At 43.8% G+C, this 14,380-nt stretch overlaps 1 pseudogene; it reads left to right on the forward strand.

Moving 5' to 3' along the window:
• LOC149361059 (uncharacterized) overlaps positions 1 to 12,875 on the forward strand; it is a 41,710-nt pseudogene extending 28,835 nt beyond the window's left edge.
• Positions 12,876 to 14,380: the final 1,505 nt, after the last annotated feature.

A 14,380-nucleotide genomic window follows, 5' to 3' on the forward strand; every position in this document is an offset into this window, starting at 1 on the left:
CTTTGAAATTCTGACCCAATGCGCACGTTCCTCCGGTTGTAATTATAGCGGCCTCCCAAACAGGAAATCAGGTAGCTCACTGAAGGACCCCAGTTGGGGTTGCTCTAGGCCATTTCAAGTGACGGTCGGCGAACAGGCTCTGCGGAGAGCGAACAAAAAGCCACCAGTTTAGCCGGTTGACTCGTCTGAGCCCCTGGTCAACTTTTTTTTTTGACGGGGAAAGAAATAAGAAATTTGTTTTTGAGGAAAGAAATGGTATAATAACTGTCTCACAACTGAGTGCACGAACACCAGAACAGCGCCTTAAGTTAAGGAATGAAGGAGGGATTGAAGGAAGAAATGAAGAGTGAAGTGCTGCAGTGGTGGGCTCAGGAATAATTTCGGCCCAGGGGATCTTCAATGTGCACTAACATCGGATAGCACACGGGAGCCTTTGCACTTCGCCACCATCGAAACGCGGCCGCCGCGGCTAGGTTCGATCCCGGGAAGCCTCTAGTAAGCCCCGCCACGGTACGTGGCTTGATGGTTCAAACGGCACCTGAGGTGTTAATTCACTGCGCTGAGCACTCGGCCAGCAAAACCAACGAGTGGGCCGACCCTCCACGATCCAACCCAATCCAATCCGTTTATATTTAGGCTTCGGTCGCGTTCACTTTTTCTTCTTAGCGCGCAGTCGCATCCAACCAACCTTTCTGAGGACAACAACAACAACGTGAGGCCGGCATCACCGCAAGCACTTTTGCTCCTCGTACAGCGATGAGTACTCCTCGGCGCAAGCGATACCGTCAGTACTTGGAGCCCGGACAGCCGTGGGATGTGCCGAGGCAGACGACGTACAACCATGAGCTGGTGAGAGCTCGACGCGCTCACGCTAGCAACTTGGATAGTGTGACACAAGGCGACGAGTCCGACCATGCTCACGGAAGCCGATGTTCGGACAGCTCCGGCCACTCAGCAGACGATTCTAGCTCTGTTGATGGCAGTGAAGCGCCTGACGATTTTTTTGATTGCCACGAAGAGGCAATGGGCGATGTTGGTCACCCTGTCGGATCAGACCCTGCGGATATGTGCAACAACGGCCGCCCTGCGAACGGAGACGAGTTGGCGTCGGTCAGCGAGGTCGGCGAGAGTACCGAAAACAGCCCTCCCAACTCGGGCGAGTCGACATCGCTCACTGACGTCGGCGAGCGTAGCGAACGCGGCACTCCCAACACGGATGAACGGGCATCTTTCAGTGAGGCCGACGAGAGTGACGATGGTGGTCCTCCGAACGAAGAAGAGCCAGCGTCATTCAGTGAACGCGACGAAAACTTCAGACGCTATTTCGAAAAAATGTGCCGAAGAGACCCTGCCCAACCAGGCCATAAACAAAGCGCAGGCCATTCTTCTAATTTTGACGTACGTTGTACACGCAGGCCTCTCTTGGACCCAAGTAGAGGGGCTGTTGAAGCTGATCAACACGCTTTGTGGCAGTGACATGTTGCCTGACACCGCGCACATGTTTAGAAAGATGTGGGAGGCTGAAATGGACTCACTTCAGGTTCACTTCTTTTGCCAAGTTTGTTTTGGTTACTTTGGAAGCAAGAGGAGGAAAGAAACAACGCACGCATTCACATGCGTGCACTGCAATACCACACAGACGGTGCGGCGGCTGATAGCAAGAGGCAGTTTCTTTCTAATTTTCAACTTGAAAGAACAGATCTACGATATCGTTTCGCAGTACTCTGGGATACTGTTTCAGCGCTTGAAGCAAATGGCCTCGACTGTACCCTCCATGTACGCAGATATCACAGATGGGCGGCTGTATCGAAGCACAAGAAGCCAACTGAAAGCAAAATGGAGTGACCTGACAGTCACCATGAACACGGATGGGTCACCAGTGTTTAAGTCTAGTAAGGCTAGTGTATGGCCTGTTCAGCTACTCATAAATGAGCTGCCCTTCAACACTCGGTTCCACAATGTGATTGTGGGGCCGTTGTGGTTTGCGAAGACCCATCCTCCTCAAAATCTATTTATGAAGGCATTTGTCAAGGCATTTAATGACATTGGCACCATAGCGTGGAAGCATGCCACTGAAACTGTGCTGTCCAGTGTGACTGTGGCGTGCTGCTGCGTCGACTCACCAGCCAGGGCATCTTTGCTTAACATGAAGCAGTTCAATGGATATTTCGGGTGCTCGTGGTGCCTGCACAAGGGAACTCCTGTCGATGGTAAGCCATTTCTATTGGGGCATCGGGCTTGTGTTCATGTTAACTTGCATTGTGGTCTGCCAAATGCTTTTAAATTAAGGGGTCTTTGTTTTGTATGCTGAGTGTCAAAGGTTTGCTTAACCTGTACATCAACTAGTAATTTTATTGTTTTTGCACTGTTTGTTCATGGCATAGGTATGTGTAATGTTTGCGAGGGGGGCACCTATATGAATGGCATTTGCAATATAATCTTTTGTATGCACAGCTGCCTGACATTGTGGCATCTGCTCTTGTACACTGCTCTTCACACTTACTAGCAGCATCACGAGGCTCAGAAACAGTCCATGACATGAGAAAAACTTCATGTCATGAGCATAAATGGGTGCTGTACACTTTCTGCAACTTATATCATGGCTTATAGTTGGTTAAGCCTGGCAGCATTTCGCTTGACAAAGACGGGCAAGTAACATGAACTGTTGGTATGACCAGTATGGCAAAAGACAAAACAGAATATGTGGAGGCCAGATTAATTAGATTGTGGTTCTTCTGAGCAGGGCGCGGAGTATATGGAAAAATCAGTCTGTTTTGCGTTGTTATGTCTAATAAATTACGAAGTACCATGCATTGAAAATGCTTATTAATGCAAATTGACATTCATCCTGTCATTTCACCTTGAATATTAAGTTTTCATTATTGTATGGCGTACAATTTAATGGTTGTGTATAGTCTGACATTAAAGATCCAAGCACAACATTCTTCGACATAACGCAGGACACAAGATACTTACCATGATTGCACCCTTGCACTGCTAGCATTGCTTTCATGTTTAAGGCATCCAAAAATCTTCGTGTACTACACATAGCCCTGATGCACGGTATTAAAAAGCCTCACAAACAGGCTGGTGCCAAATTCAGTGCTGTGATATATCACTGCACATATTTAAAGGGGCTCTATAAATCTGCTGTATGCCTTGGATGTTAAAACATGCTGCTTTACGAATATTGACCAGATAGAATGTTTTTAATGTGCTTTTAGAAGCTGAGTTATCTGTAGTTGAAACTTGAATTTCAGCAGCTTCGTGCCTTTCCTTCTCCTCTCGTCACTTTTTTTACGCTGGAAGGTCGACATTCCTCCGCCGACTCCACTTCTGGGAGCAGAGCTTCCTGACCTGCCAGAGCTATGCCGCTTAGTGGCCGCGGCCACCATAGCTGCTTGACGTCTGAAAGAATGTAACCAATAGTCAGCTCTCATACTCAGGTGCAGGAGATGGAGGAGGGTGCGAGCATGAAAATGAAAAAGTTGCTTTATGCTGCGTGTTGAAGTGTATTGTTTGGGTCAGGTTTTCAGGAGAGCACAATGAACTGATTTAGCCAGTTGCACTTTCCTCGGAAGCGTTTTCAGAGCCCCTTTAAGAAAGTGGCTGTACCGCGCTGCACGACAGAGAATTTTTGCTACTCCATTGATTGTGAGTCAATGCTGTAGCACAGGCAATCGTGTATTCATATTTAGAGAAGTTTTATTTCACTTTAGCAGCTGCTATGATTTTCTTGATAATGATAGCCTGGTTGTCTGTACTCACAATGAAGGCACAGCATAGAATAAACACAGGCATAATGGAAGGAAAGCAGACAACTGTGTTTGCTCCTTTGCAGCCGTCTGTTCTGTTTTTGCACCATGATGTTGTAGCATTGTAAGTGCTTAATTCCTGTGCCTGTCTCTTGCAGGCACGGTTCGGTATGTCCAAGGAGGCGAGCCAGCAGCTCCACGCACGCACACTAATATGCGTCAAGACATACAGTCTGCCCACAGACAGTGCCAGACCGTGCGTGGGGTAAAAGGACTTTCTCCACTTGTCAGCCTCCAAGGCTTCAATCTTGTGTGGGGTCTGCCACCTGATTATATGCATTGTGTGCTTGAGGGGGTAACACAACAAGTAACCGAGATATGGCTGACTGCTGTTGGAAAACCTTTTTATATTGGCAGGCATGTTCATGAACTTTAGCATCGAATTCAGCAACTGAAGCCTCCGATTATGTTCTGCCGATTTTCTAGACCAATTTCAGAGCGTAAATATTGGAAGGCTACTGAGTGGATGCTCTGGTTATTGTATTATGGTCTCCCTTGCTTAAGGGGTTTGGTCCCTGAAAGGCACCTAAATCATTTTTCATTGTTGTGTCAAGGCATTTTTCTGCGGATTCAGACCTCCGTGAGCAGTGTCCACCTCACTGAAGCAGAGCAACTGCTGTCGTCATTTGTGAATAGGTTTTCATTTCTGTATGGAGAAAGCAATGCCTCATTTAATGTGCACCAGTTGCTGCATCTTGCTAAAAGTGTGGAAATGTTCGGGCCTCTGTGGGGAACTTCCACCCTTCCATTTGAGAATGGCAATGGGCAACTGGTACGGCATGTCACAGCTGCAAAAGGTGTGCCATTGCAGGTGGCGGAGCGTTGCGTGATGAAAATGTGGCTCAAGAATGCAAATAGGTTTGTGGGCCTGTCATCAACTCTCTTGCAGAGAAAAAACAAAATGCTAAAGGTTCGTGACATGCAAACAACGGGTACACATGTGCTAGGAGCACCACTGCAATCGATTCACTTGGAGGACGCTGTCGCTGGAATGTTCGTTACTCAGTATGGAGAAGTGCCTGTAATGTTACATTATGCTCGATTAGAGATAAATGGCATCACCATTCACAGTACTCAATACAATAGGCCTGAAAATACTTGTTCTTACTGTGTGAGGATGATTGACGGCATTTACTGCCTTGTGAGAGACATCTGCTCTTTCAACATAAATGGCCGAAAGGTTGCACTCGTGTGCCAAGAGTTGGTAATCTGCCAGGCAGTCTTCCGAAGTGTCACGTACATGCACCCCTGTAAGCGTGCTCCTGCGAGTCGAAATCTCTGTCTGTACTCATCTGATGATGTTGCTGCCCAGTGTGTATTGCTTGAAATGGAGAATGTTTCTTATGTTTGCGATATTGCAAACAATTACAACATAGATTGAGTGAAAGAAGGATTTCAGTACCTCGGTACTGCCATCTTTAAATGGGGAATAGGGGCCTAAAAAATTTCTATTACTGGAGTCACAATTTCGAAGTCTTAAAAGAACATGTATTTTGAATGAAAATTACAAGTATGCTGTTTCTATAACAACTTAAAACTTTAGAGCTGTAATTGTATTATGCAGGGTTAATTTCACTCTTGCTGCATTACATGTTGTCAGAAGCCAGTGCCATGCATTTTAGCAAAATCGTTGCAGCAGAATTTCCTCAAAGCTCTTGACAAAACATTTACATAACATGCGTTCACTAGGGCTTGCTTTGCGTGAAGTTTAAATGGAATATTTGAAATCGATACATACAAATACATGCTCTATGGAGGTTTAATAATTGTGATTTCATGAATATTTTTTCCTAGACTTTTTTCTCCATTTAAATAGGTTTTTTTAGTTTGGTTATGTGTTGTTTAATGTCCCTATGCGACTGAGGCTAGAAAGGACACCATAGTAGAGGGCTCTGGAAGTTTCGACCAGTTACGGTTCATTAACGTGCACAGACATTGCACAGTACATGGGCCTGAAGCATTTCACCTCCACCGAAATGCGACCACTGTGGCTGGGATCAGATCCATGTCTTTAGGGTCAGCAGCTGAGGATCATAACCACAGAGCCATCGTGGCAGCCCGTTTAAATAAGTAAATAAGTGTGTTTTGGTTGAGCAGCTGGAGCTACTTGTCATGATGACGATGTTCTATATCACAGGGGCATCTTGGTCAAATAGTGCCATAGCGTAAGGCGGGGCTAATATTAATTTTCCAAGCATTTCTCCCCTCAGAAGAGCACATCACCAGACCAGATGTAGACCCTTTGCTTTTCCATCAGCAGTCAGCTTATACTCATGCACTCATTGCCAGTAGGAATTTAGCTGCACACCTCTCGCATATAGGGGAGATGTTTAAACCACTTTTCCACTGCTGTGGTATAGGTGCCTGGCATCTTATGCCAGTCCGTACTGAATGCCACAGGGGATCGAACCATGCACCTATCACATACAAGACAGGTGCATGGGATACTCACATACTAAACCACTTGGTTACAGCTGCAGTTTAGGTACCCAGCATATTTTGCCAACTATTTTGCATACTATATCTGATGTGATCCAGTGCAAGAGACTGCACCTACCAAAGTAGTGTTTCTATTTGATGCTGTTGCTCTGTGCAAGCCGGTCACACAGGCATTACATTGCTTCAGCACACAGCTGTACAGTCAGTCCTTGCTGGTGTTATCATCATCAGCCTGACTACACCCACTGCAGGGCAAAGGCCCCTCCCATGTCTCTCCAATTAACCCTGTCCTTTGTCAGTTGCCGGTGTAGAATGGCAGAACACTGGCGAGCCATGGGCCAGATGGAGGGTAAAGACCTTGATGTTATAAGCTAGACCATTCACAAGCACTATCTTTGCACATGATGTACTTAATTGGCAAGGTCCATTAATAGGCAGCTGCCAGGCATAGAAGTAACCCCACCTAAAGTGATGTGCAACAGAGTCAGAACTTACTTTTAGTGCAACCCTTCACCACAGAAGAAAGCACTAAAGGTATGGCTGTGCTGCTCTTGGTGACGCAGAACTCAGAATTACCTCTTTGTGCTGTTCATATTCTGCTTGACCTTTATATTTGTCATTCATGCAAAAGGATAGTTTCGACTCAACTACTGCACTTTCTACAAGCCAGCTGTTTTTCAGTGTGTAGGCGTTGTTTTTTGCCCAGAGGTCGCATGTACATGAAGTACCGTTTTGCAAGGATCCCTCTCATTCTTCATTTTGTGGCCCTGTGTCCTGCCTGTTGGCCTCCTGGCCTTTCTGCACACTCCTGACAAACCATCATTGGCCCCAACAAGTTCTTAGCAAGGACATGCTGTCATCAATTTTTCCTGTTTGTTGCCTGAAAATGTGTTTAGTTTACCTCACATGTAGTTACAGCACATGTAACCAGCATTTTGTATTGTTCCTGTACTATTAGTTTGTGTTTCTGAAACATGTTTGCTTCTTTGGCAGCGTATACATATTGTCATTTCCCTATAACAATATTGTCATATGCATATTTTGTAGATTACGATTGTGGTTTTGCAGTGGTGTGATTATACCACAAAAGTTGTGGTATATTATGTTCTGCATTTCGAGTACCCCGGTACAGGAATGCATGAATGCGGCTGTGTACAGGTGCGACCATAAGTAAATGGAGCACGCTATTGCGTTCAAAGTGCAATCACGCTTTCTTTAATGGTAATGAAGAAGCATTGTTTGTCTACAAGAAAGCCCACCAACCTCCTCTACCAGCATGTGCGTACCACTGCTGGAAATTTGAATTAGGTGACTCGTGAAAAATATTTGAAGACAGTTGCGTGCTCTGTTTACTTTTGTCCGCGCCTGTACATATTTTTTTGCCATTTGTAATCACCAAGCATTGTTAGTAAGTTCACCACGGTTTCTTTGTTTTTCTATGACTGTATTGTGTGCCATCACTTAGGACAACAATTGCATCTGATAGGTGAAGTATAACTATAACAAATGCAGTTTTTGTTTTCCACATGTGCATTGTGCAACTATGCAGTCAGCACAGCTGGTGCCTATGGTGGTTGGTTGGAGTAGTTTGTTGACTGTACCCATTGTAACAAAAGTATTTTGTTTACATTGAATTTTCTGCAGATGATGAGGGCTGTGTTGACTCTGACCTTACGAAATGTTTGGGTTGTCTGTGTTGTTGTAAGGCCCTGGCAATAAATAATTTCTATGCCTACTTCCTGTCCCAACATTACTAATCTAGTGCTAGAATGCAGAACTGCAAGCTGCAGCCTGCAGTGAGCAGTCATGCCTGGTGATGTGACTCACATGGGGAAGACTGGCAACTTTTCCTGAAGATATAATAGTCATGCAGCTCCAACAATACTAGCATCAGTGTCGTTTGGTGAAGAGCATTGCATGTAAAATTATAAGCACTGTTTGGAGGGCACCGATTTTACATTGAGAAGACTATTGTTACCAATTTGATGCTGTAGAGAGCATCAGTGGCAGAAAGGCGTGACAATGGCAGTCCCACTGTTCATAAATTATTTGTTTTCAAGGAACGTCATCATGCTCTTCAAATGTGCCAGTTATTTGGCAGCCATAAGGAATGGGCAAAGGAATATAAAAGTGGCACCCACAGGCCCACTGTATACTTAAACCTAGCCATTGAACGCAGCATTTTGCGAATTGTGTGTAAAAGAGCGGATTGATTCACCGAATTATATAGAATTAAACGAGCAGGCGAGCTGCAGCTAGGTCACTCTTGTAGGTGTGAGGAACAGTGTTGTGGACCTGCTGCCCGATCGCAAGCGACTGCTGGTCGCATGCCCTTTGCTATAGCAAGTGTGAATGGGCATTAAACGCACGTTTACAGTAGGGAGTCGGAGTTCGCGCGAGTTAATTAAGCCCCTTGGTCACGGAGGGGGAGCCCCGAACAAGTATGCATCCTCATGGGGAAGTCACTCGCTGACCGAATTCTTGCGGCACGACTTCATGTCGCAGAACTCGCCACCCAATCCTTGGCGTCGCGAGGTACAACGCCATGTCGACTGACAAATACATGGGTTCTTGCTCCTTCGGGAAATTACAGAGAAGGCGCGATCGACGCAACGGTCCACGCGCGCGCCCTTAAATTTCTAGGCGTGTTCAAACATACGCTCAAGGATGTACTGGGCCTTAGGATGCGTACGCTGTTATATTTGGCGAGGTGGTTGTGTCACTGTCATGAAATTTTCAGTGGAAGCAATGAACGAAGTCGTAAAAAAATATTTTTTTTCATATATTTTTATGATGATCATGCAGCATGCGCGGCTAAAAACTGAAACGTGGAAACTTGATACAGGAGTCGCCTGATCATTTATACAGGGTCATGTGTGCGTAACATACATGCTGCCTTTGTGATAGCAGGACGATTACTATTTGTCCCAAGACAGATATTTGTCCCAAGACACAACCCACGACAGGTATCTGTCGCAAGACAGACCCACGACAGGTATCTGTCGCAAGACAGAACCCACGACAGGCTGTAGTGTCGCGAGACTGAACCCGCGACAGGCAACTCTGTCGAGGCACGCAGGCCCTGTCGCGCGGCACGACTCTCTCTGTCGCGCGACAAATCCTGCGACAGGCACCTTCTGCGCACTACAAAATACAGGAATGATGACTGTCGTGCGACAGAACCCACTACAAACAACACCTTTGTCGCGCGAAGAACCCACGACACGAGCCCCTGTCGCACGACACAATGCACTACAAGACAGCTTGTCGCGCGACACAAAATGTTGTCGCGCGACAGATACGCGACAGAAAATTCTGTCGTGCGTTTTGATCGGGGGGTAAAACGAAAGATAAGGAAGCCTTGGATCACTCATGAACTGCATATGAGAATCAAACAAAAAAACAGGCTGTTTGAAAAATTCTTGAATACCAAGCATGAAAATGACTTTACACTGTTTAAAAAAGTTCCAAACAAATTAAATGCAGATATTAGAAAATCAAGATTTGAATACTACATAGCTAAGTTTGCAGACATTACGGGTAACTCACGGCTAATGTGGCAAACCGTGAGGGAGGTATACTCTCGAAAAATTTCCAGCACAAAAAGGTTCCGTATCAAAACGATGCTATGACTGACAACGAAGTCGCAAATTTATTTAATGACCATTTCATTGCAGTCGGATCATGCGATGGGAATTCAGTTGATTCACCGTGCGAGCAGTTCATTGCATCGAACGCCGCAAACACATTGTTTTTAGCACCCACCGACGAACGTGAAGTGCTGGATATTATTCTGACACTAAAAATGGCTGTGCTCCAGGAGCAGATGAAATTAAACCGAAACCTCTAAAGGCTGTAGGTGAAATAATCAGTTGCCCGCTCTCTCACATTTGCAACATTATTTTATCTACGGGCGTTTTTCCGCAGAAAATGAAACTGGCCAAAGTGACTGTTGTGCACAAGGGTGGCCCCGCGAACGAACTAACAAATTATAGGCCTATATCAGTACTACCAGTATTTGCAAAGGTAGCCGAACAGGTTATAAACAAAAGATTCGTCCGATTTCTCACCGCGCAAAATATTATAGCCGATAAGCAATTTGGCTTTAGGAAAGATAGATCAGCCGAAACCGCACTTCTTCGGATAAAGGAAAAAATTCTAAACAACATTGAAGAAAAGACACACACCCTGGGAATTTTCCTCGACTTCAGAAAGGCATTCGACTGTGTTCAGCACGATGTTCTAAAAAGAAAGCTTCCATTTTACGGATTCCGTGGCGTGTCGTTGACCTTAATTGAGAGCTATTTAACGTCAAGAGAGCAATTTACTGTCATAAATGCTGCAGCCTCACACGTAAAAACAATAAAATATGGTGTGCCTCAGGGATCTATTCTCGGTCCTGTACTCTCTATTTTATACCTGAATGATATTGTGAATATACCAGGCAGCGAAAACCTAGTGTTGTACGCTGATGACACTAATGTCTTTTTCTCAGGTATTGACCCCTACGCGCTCGAAAGAAAGGCTAACTATTGGTTGACCGGCTTGAGTACATGGTTAAAACTAAACTGGATGCAAATAAATGCTTGTAAGACCAAATACATTCTCTTCAGAGCAAAAGGTGTAAAAGCTCCTGACAACCTAAACTTAAACTTTGAAAACACTCAGCTGAAACAGTGCTCGCAAATTCGTTTTCTAGGTGTTCTGTTTCAAGAAAATCTCTCTTGGAATTCGCATGTTGATCAGCTTCGAAGTGATCTTAGTCGGGCGGTTGGCATTTTAAACAAATTGAGATATTATCTCCCGGCGTGCATAAAGCGGCAAATATACTATTCATTAATACATACCCGTTTAAGCTACTGTTCCCTTGTATGGTTAACGACGACACAAACAAATCGAGATTCCCTCTGCAATTCAAAAGCGGGCATTACGAGCTATTCGGAAAATACAGTTATTGCACAGCTGCCGGCCTTTGTTTAGGTCTTATGGAATACTAGAAATAAGTAAACTGCACACATACAAACTATGTCTGGAAATATTACGCCAGTACAAACTAGACAAAATAACCTTCGAAACCACCTATCACACTAAACTTAGCACATACGAACTTCGGAAACAATGTATGGAAACACCTCGTGTACGCACAAATTACGGTTTTCAGAGGTTAGGTTGGCAAATTCCTGACTTAATTAATCAATACCCTATTATTCTGGATACTGTACGCAGCACTCCCTCTATACGTAAATACAAAATGTTAATTAAAGCAATGCTCATAAATGAATCTTAAAGGTGAAAACTGAACGTATACCTATCACTAGTGTATGTTTTGTAAATACTGCTATGGTCGAATTGTGTTTTGAAGTATGCTGTTTGTTTTTCCGTCGAAAGCCTGTGTTTTGTAAGGATGTCTTATGTATTGTGTAAAAAATATTGAATGTGTGTTCTATTATGTAATGCTCTTTCTTGGTTTTTGTAGCCTGTGGTGCCGCCTGTCATCCGGTTGGCGTGGCCTCGTCAGGCAAAGTATGCCTTTTGCCACGTCACCCTGGACAACCTTTTCGTTGTCTTAAATAAATTCTGAATGAATGAATGAATGAATGAATGAATGAATGAATGAATGAATGAATGAACACCAGCTCACATATCGCATTCTAGCATCTTTTCATTCCACGTCTACAGCACTAAAAGGCTTTTTAATAAATACCGCTTGCCTTACAGCTGGTGTAAATGATGCGCGTACACGTAGCACAGACCCATGGTTCGTGCCTTATTTTCGCACTAACTACAAGCTACAAACGCTACACTACTTTCTTCCTACCATTCTTAACAAGCATCAGGACACAGAACTTCTCACAATGAAACAGTTGCGGCAGTATTTTGTAAATATGTAACGTTTCTTTTCTTTTTTTCTTACTGTGTCATATTATTTCCTGTGTTTTGTTTTTTGAAGTGATGTTAATCAGAGTACGACATCGTTCAATCTGTTATGTGTTGTCAGAATAGGTTCTTCAATGTCAAAAATCTATTTCCCATTGTAAATAGTGATTCAAATCATCTGCTTTTCAGTTATATCTTGTATTGTATTATATCTGCTCTTGTTTTGTGATCTATTTATTGCGTTTCCACTGTTTGTTGTTTTGTAAAAGCCAAGTGAAGGTTTCAGTGGCCACGTCAAGCTGCCCAGAGCAGCTTTTAGCCCTGAAAGCCTTTCAGTGTAAACTGGAAAATAAACCTTGAATTGAATTGAATTGAAAGTAACTAACGGCGTTTTTCAGGAAAAGCTGGGTTTAACGGTAAGTGGCGTCGAAAGATGCCATAGAATGGGTAAAAAGGAAGCAAGCAAGGTGCGACCTGTCATTTTAAAACTCCTCGACTTCCGTGAAAAAAATGTCAATATTACAATCATGTCATAAGCTCAAAGACTCCGGCATATCAATAGCTGAGGATTATTCAAAACGAGTTCGGGAAATACGTAAACAATTATGGAAAAGCTGTGAAGAAGAGAGAGACGAAGGAGCCAAAGCAAAGTTATTATTCGATAAACTAAGCGTTGATAACGTCCTATTTGGTTGGGACGAAGCGAAAGGTTCTCGCTTCAGGCTTAGAAAGAAATCAAACTGACTTCTCACCAATAAACCTCGGATCCTGAAAATATTAAATGCTAATTGTAGGAGTGTTCTAAACAAGACTGCTGAGTTGGAGGCTCTTCTGCTTTTGCACGATCCAGAAATTGCGGTGCTGACTGAGACTTGGCTTAACGACACAGTATTTGACAGTGAGTTTGTACCCGCTGGCTACAGTTCCTACAGAAAAGACCATGATGGTAGAGGTGGAGGCGTTAGCATACTCTTTAAGTCAACCTTGCGAATTTTCTCAATGTCTGATATACCCAATGTAGAATGTATTTTTTGTAAAGCATACATGGAAATGTTAGATATGTTATTGCAGCAATGTACAGGCCCCCTAGTTCTGCCGTTTCCGTTCTAGACGATCTCAAACAATATTTGTACATGAATGTCTAACTTGGTGATCGTATTATATTGTCAGGTGATTTTAATTTACCTAATATAGACTGGTCGACGTTCTCACTTGAAAAACATGACGCTTTAGGTGAAGCAATGTTGGGCATTGCTTTTTGATTTCATTTATTGCAAATTGTGGAACAAAGCACCAGAATTCAGGGCAGTTCTCAGTGAGTCCTTGACCTATTTTTTGTCAGTGGATCAATAGGCCCAAATATAAATTACGAAATAGTACCTGGAATTTCGGACCACGAAGCCGTCCTACTCACTATTGCTGATGCCGTCTTGGATAGCAAGCCTAAATATCCATCTTACCCAAACTTTTCTCGAGCCGATGATGTATCAATCATTGACATACTTTCGCTTAACTTCGATGCCTTTTCGGATAGCACGGATGATGTGCATTCGCTTTGGTGCAGATTTAAAAAATTAGTAAAAGAGTGCATTGACCGTTTCGTCCCGCTGATAACTAAAAAGAAAAACGGCAGGAACCCCTGGATCTCCCGTGAGACGTTACTACTCCAAAGAAAAGATTAAAAATCCATGCTGCACAGGCGGTCAAAAAAAAATATTGACGAAATTTCCTCCCGCCTTAAAAATCAAGTATGTGCCGATAAACAACGCTGCTATGGTGAATCACTGCCCAGTTTCATAGCTACAGCTCCAGAAAAGTTTTGGCGTTGTATTTCTCCGACTTCCAAGGAATGTGATGTATTTCATGTTGATGGTAAGAGATGTGTGCGATGGCAACGAAATAGCAAATGCATTTAATAAACATTTTAAGTCCGTCTTTACTAAAGATAATGGCGTAATGCCGTCTTTCGAATTACCTACGTCACCTATAGCCGATGTTAAAATAAGTGAAACAGGAATACTAAACATGCTTTTAAATTTGAACATTAAAAAGCCTTGCGGCCCGGACAACATTCCAAACACATTTTTAAAGCGGTATGCAGAATGGACCTCAAAATACCTGCACGTTCTGTTCACGAGATCACTGTGCGAGGGACAAGTGCCGAGCGACTGGAGGACTGCCAGAGTGAAGCCACTTCATAAGGCAGGAAAAAAGCAGTGCATTCAAAATTACCGCCCAATTTCTTTAAC

This window comes from Amblyomma mixtum, chromosome 2, assembly GCF_055824585.1.
Source record: "Amblyomma mixtum isolate Tamu chromosome 2, ASM5582458v1, whole genome shotgun sequence".
Classification (NCBI taxonomy): Eukaryota; Metazoa; Arthropoda; class Arachnida; order Ixodida; family Ixodidae; genus Amblyomma; species Amblyomma mixtum.